The 5,062-nt window shown below is 32.6% G+C and overlaps 1 long non-coding RNA gene across 1 annotated transcript in view; it reads right to left on the bottom strand.

Moving 5' to 3' along the window:
• The window catches only part of LOC131382845 (uncharacterized), a 119,904-nt gene extending 116,321 nt beyond the window's left edge, over positions 1–3,583 (bottom strand). Inside the window, exon 1 of the long non-coding RNA XR_009212420.1 lies at positions 3,367–3,583. This is a non-coding gene — a long non-coding RNA (uncharacterized LOC131382845). The remainder of the gene's footprint in view (positions 1–3,366) is intronic.
• Positions 3,584–5,062: the final 1,479 nt, after the last annotated feature.

Here is a 5,062-nt window from a genome sequence, read left to right as displayed (position 1 = left end):
CATTGTTCAATTCCCACCTATGAGTGAGAACATGCGGTGTTTGGTTTCTTGTCCTTGCGATAGTTTACGGAGAATGATGTTTTCCAGTTTCATCCATGTCCCTACAAAGGACACGAACTCATCATTTTTTATGGCTGCATAGTATTCCATGGTGAAAGGAGTATAAATCATGCTGCTATAAAGACACATGCACACGTATGTTTATTGCGGCACTATTCACAATAGCAAAGACTTGGAACCAACCCAAATGTCCAACAACAATAGACTGGATTAAGAAAATGTAAGAATATTTGAAGACATGGAATAATCTATTCAGTTTTGCCTTTGCCTGTGGCCAGCTCAAATGGGGAAGGGCATTAAAATTAGAAGGTTACCGTTAATGATTACATTGAACTGGGCATTACTGTATTAAAAAGATTGATTTTTGTTTAAAGTGACAGAATCATTTTTTATTATCTGAAAGTTATTGGTAAGACTACACCCTAGACCAAGAAATGAATTAGCCATACAGAGTCTATTGGAAAATGAAGATCTGGGCAGAACGTTTGCTCATTGATACTGAAATGATACTGTTTCTAATCCTATTTATTGACTATACTTAAAAAAAATGTTAATTAGTACTGATACTTCTGATTTTAAGTTACAGTTCACACGAACATTTTCATGTTCCTAATTTAATAACAAGGGTTTCCCGTTTCTTTTCCACTTGTGTTTTTTAATTTTGTTTCATTTTTTTTTTTTATACTTTAGGTTTTAGGGTACATGTGCACAATGTGCAGGTTTGTTACATATGTATCCATGTGCCATGTTGTTTTGCTGCACCCATTAACTCGTCATTTAGCATTAGGTATATCTCCTAACGCTGTCCCTCCCCAATTTTGTTTCTTTTAGAGACAGGTTCTGGCCATCACTCAGACTGGAGTGCAATGACATGATCATAACTCACTGCAGCCTCAAACTCCTGGGCTCCAGCAATTCTCCTATCTCAAGTAGCGAGGACTACAGGCACATACCAACACACTTAGCTAAATTTTGTATTTTTTTTTTTTTTTTTTTTTTTTTTTAGAGACAGGGTCTTGCTATGTTGCACAGGCTGGTCTTGAATTACTGGCCTCAAGTAAGTGATCCTACTGTCTCAGCCTCTAAAAGTGCTGGGATTACAGGCTTTAGCCACCATGCCCAGCCTCTCCATTTTATAATTGTGTCTCTTTTAAACTGAATGAGAATTATTCTAGTAACATTAACATATCAATCTATCAGATCTTTCCTGGAATTTACATAAAATAGTTAAAATCTCACAATTATGAAAAATAATAAAAGTCCTGAGGAATGATTTTTTTAAGCCTGGAATGTATCAGCTAACACCATGCATTCAAAGTGCTTTATCCAAAAGTCACTTGAAATCATTTTTGTGTCTTTATTTGACATAAAAATAAATACAGGCTTCCATATTTTATTCATTTTAAAGCTTTTCTTCTTCATTTTTAACTTACTGGTATGTGATATAATTTTAAAAATACGGAAATGTACATGTTTCCAAAGTCAACATTATATCAACAGGTATACTATTCTCTACCTCATTTGAGTTGTATACTCTAAGTCATTTAATTTCTAATATGAAGATTTATTTTAATTATAATGTATCAAATTTTACCCTGTTCAAATTTTTTCTGCGTCATTGTTTTCTTCTCTTTGTGAGTTTCACTGCTGAAAAGTCTTGGTTTTCCTTTCTAAATAGAATATCCACATTATCTTAAATTGGATGTTCCAATTTGACTTGAATATATGCTACCGTCAACGTGCCTGTTGACAACTTGATTTTGTTTTCCATTGTAAATGACTTTTTCCTGCTTTGTCTTTAATATCTAGTATTATTTTCTCTCAGTTTTCCCAGGTAAACAGCAAAGTCTTTCAGGAATCAGGTCTACTTTAATATCAGGAAAGTGGTCTTGAATCACAAATCATAAATTTTGGTTCAGATTCATCTTTTCTTTTTACTTGTTAGGCAATTAGAAGCATTTTGGATCACCCTGGCCTATCTTCTATCTATCACTTTTTCTCTGATTCTTTCCAAACTTTTAAATTAATTTTATTCTTTTTTTTTTCATTTCTATTCAATATTTAAATCCAGAGTTAAAAATAAAAGCAAAATAAAGGGTGCATGTGTGGAAGAATAAAATACATATTTTATTTTTCTAAACTTTAAATACATATATAAATAAAACTTAAATACAAATAAAATAATGAATTAAGCACAAATGTAAAGGAAAAGCAGAAAAAGCAAAAGATAAGGAAAAAAGAAGAAAATAATGACAGAGAAGAAAAATATAGACCAAATAATAATTAAATAAATTAGCAAATCATTTAAAAAGTTACAAATAAACCCTCAAGTAACCTCATTTTGGAAAACAGAAAGCACAAATATATAAAGTAAGAAATGAAAAGTGGAAAATAACTATTAAAACAAAAAATGACTTAAAAAAGAAATTACTTTGTACAAAACTATGAAAATAAATTTGAAAGCCCTGATAAATTGGATAACTTTTTGGAATTCCATCTTCATTAGAAACTACAATAGAGACCAAATGTCTAAAAGACAAAAGTGATAAGGGATCTACCTGCCCACCACCAAAATGACTAATTCCTGGTAATTTCTAGGAATTCTAACAAATATCCAAAACTTAGAGATTGCCGTCGCTATTTAAACTGTTTCAATCACTTGCAACATAAAAGAATGTACGGGGCAATTATAGACTGATATCAAATCTTGATCAATACGACAAAAGAGAAAAAACAAATTATGAATATTTATGCAAAAATAAAATATTTGCACATCAGAGCAAGAGGACATTCTAAAGGTAACCCCTTAAGATAACCCAAGTCGAGTTTATCTCAGAAACAAGGCAGGAATCAAAATGAGAAAGCCCATTAGCATTTATCATATTGACAAATTAAAGGAAAAAATTATAAGATCACCTCTTTATATTCCAAAAAAACTCAATATGTTTGATTACATGAGATCAATATAAATTCCTCATTATTAAGAAAAACTAGTATCCAGGTAAATATTTGCATAAGGTGATTTTACATAAATACAAACAAATATGATACATGTATTTGAATACTGCAATTCCAAAAAGAAATGTATACTTGCTACTCATCCTGAGACTCAAATCCTGCATTTTACCTCATAGATCTCAATTTCTAGCTGAACAATGACAATTGCCATCCATGGACGAATAAACACATACACGTATGCATACCTGAAATTCTTTCATAGTAAATAAATTTAGATACATGTCAGATAATGAAATAAAATAAGTGATATAATAAAAATTTGGCCTGATTAAACATGATCATACATACCTGGTCCTCAGTCACAGAGACAACAGAGGTCAAATGTTGAGATGTTTGCAAAATCTTTATCAATCCATTGCCATGATCCCAATTACTACCTGACGCCTACATTGCTCAGGTCTTCACAGTTCTCCTAGTTCTAGTTGCACTTTTATTAACTACAGTATTTCCTAAGAAGTGGAATCCAAATCACTGGTGATTCAGGAGAAAATTTTAGGCTTAAGCTGAGGCTCTTGAGGCATCTGCATACTTGTGGTTCTTTTCCTCTAGTACTCCAGCTGTGGCCTTGATTCTGTTAGGATTTTGCATGGCAGGGCTACGATGTAATAATGAGTGCCCTTTGTTATCAAGGTTTAGACAGCTGTGACCACCATGTACTTCTCTCACTTCAGGTTGCACTAAGCATAAGCAACACAAAGGCAACTCATGCTTTAAGCCCTTGACTTACCCCCAGAGCTACTTTCTGAGTCTGCTAGAACCTGAAAGCTCTGGATGGTGGAGGAGAAAAAAGGAAAATCTTTTAATTCATTAAGTTTCTTGAAATCTCTTTTCCTGGGGAGAAAATGAAGACAGGTACCAGGTTGCCTCTAGCCTCCTTTATGACTGTTCAAAGAGTTCCCAGTACTTAGTAAAAACTGAAATTACAATCTGGCTAATAATGTCACCCTTTCTTACCGTGGATACATTTTCTCAGTGTCATGACTTTCTGAACTAAATAGGAGAACTATTATGTGAGCATAGAGCCTCATCTTCATTTTAAACCAAGAAAGACAAAGTTAAATATCACTCCTTAAAGAGTTTTATTCTTACTGAGAAAAAAATTTTCAGTCATAAAATATTTTTGATAAATTAGTAAAATCATTTTAAATTGTGCTTATAATTAATTTTTTACACTTTATGGTTTAATTGCATTATTTTAATATTTATTTTCATATGGGACAATTGATGGTATTTGTTTTCATTAATGACACAGGTAGAAGGTTTTCTTTTTAAAATAAATGTATGTAAGTAAAAACGTTGACTCAATTTAAAGATAAACATTAAGCAAATTATAGTACAGATGGTGAGATTTAACAAAAATTGTGAAAATGCTATGCAAATGCCTGAAGTATAATAATACTGGCTGAATAAATATGTAATCTTAGTTATCCCATGTTTTCAACAGATGTATGATGAAATCCCTGTCTTCGCCCCTAAGCCTGTTGTCCTATTTCTTAGCATGGCTGTTGATATTATCATCTATGCAGTCTAACAGTGATTCTCTCCTGCCTCTTCCCATGATTATTTCCCATTTGTTGTTCTAGTAAGTCATAATGTTATCTCTATACGTATCTTTAGTATTATATTTTAATCTCCCTCTATATTTATGATATTTATAATATCACTGGAAAATGCACATATTTTACATATTGATTTTTTTCGACCTCCATAGTTCAACCCATCTTTTGTTTAAACAATTGTTTTTCCTCTGTTTTTGTTTTTAAATACTTTGAGTTCTTGGATACATGTTAAGAATATCAGGTTTGTTACACAGGTATACATGTGACGTGGTGATTTGCTGCACCCATCAACCTGTCATCTACATCAGGTATTTTTCCTAATGCTATCCCTCCCCTCGACCCCCACCCCCTGACAGGCCCTAGTGTGTGATGTTCCCATTCCTGTGTCCATGTGTTCTCATTGTTGAGCTCCCACTTATGAGTGA

The sequence above is a fragment of the Hylobates moloch genome, unplaced genomic scaffold (assembly GCF_009828535.3).
Source record: "Hylobates moloch isolate HMO894 unplaced genomic scaffold, HMol_V3 SCAFFOLD_1, whole genome shotgun sequence".
In the NCBI taxonomy this organism is placed as follows: Eukaryota; Metazoa; Chordata; class Mammalia; order Primates; family Hylobatidae; genus Hylobates; species Hylobates moloch.
The sequence above is the reverse complement of the archived record's forward strand: the minus strand, read 5'-3'. Positions and strand labels throughout refer to the sequence as shown.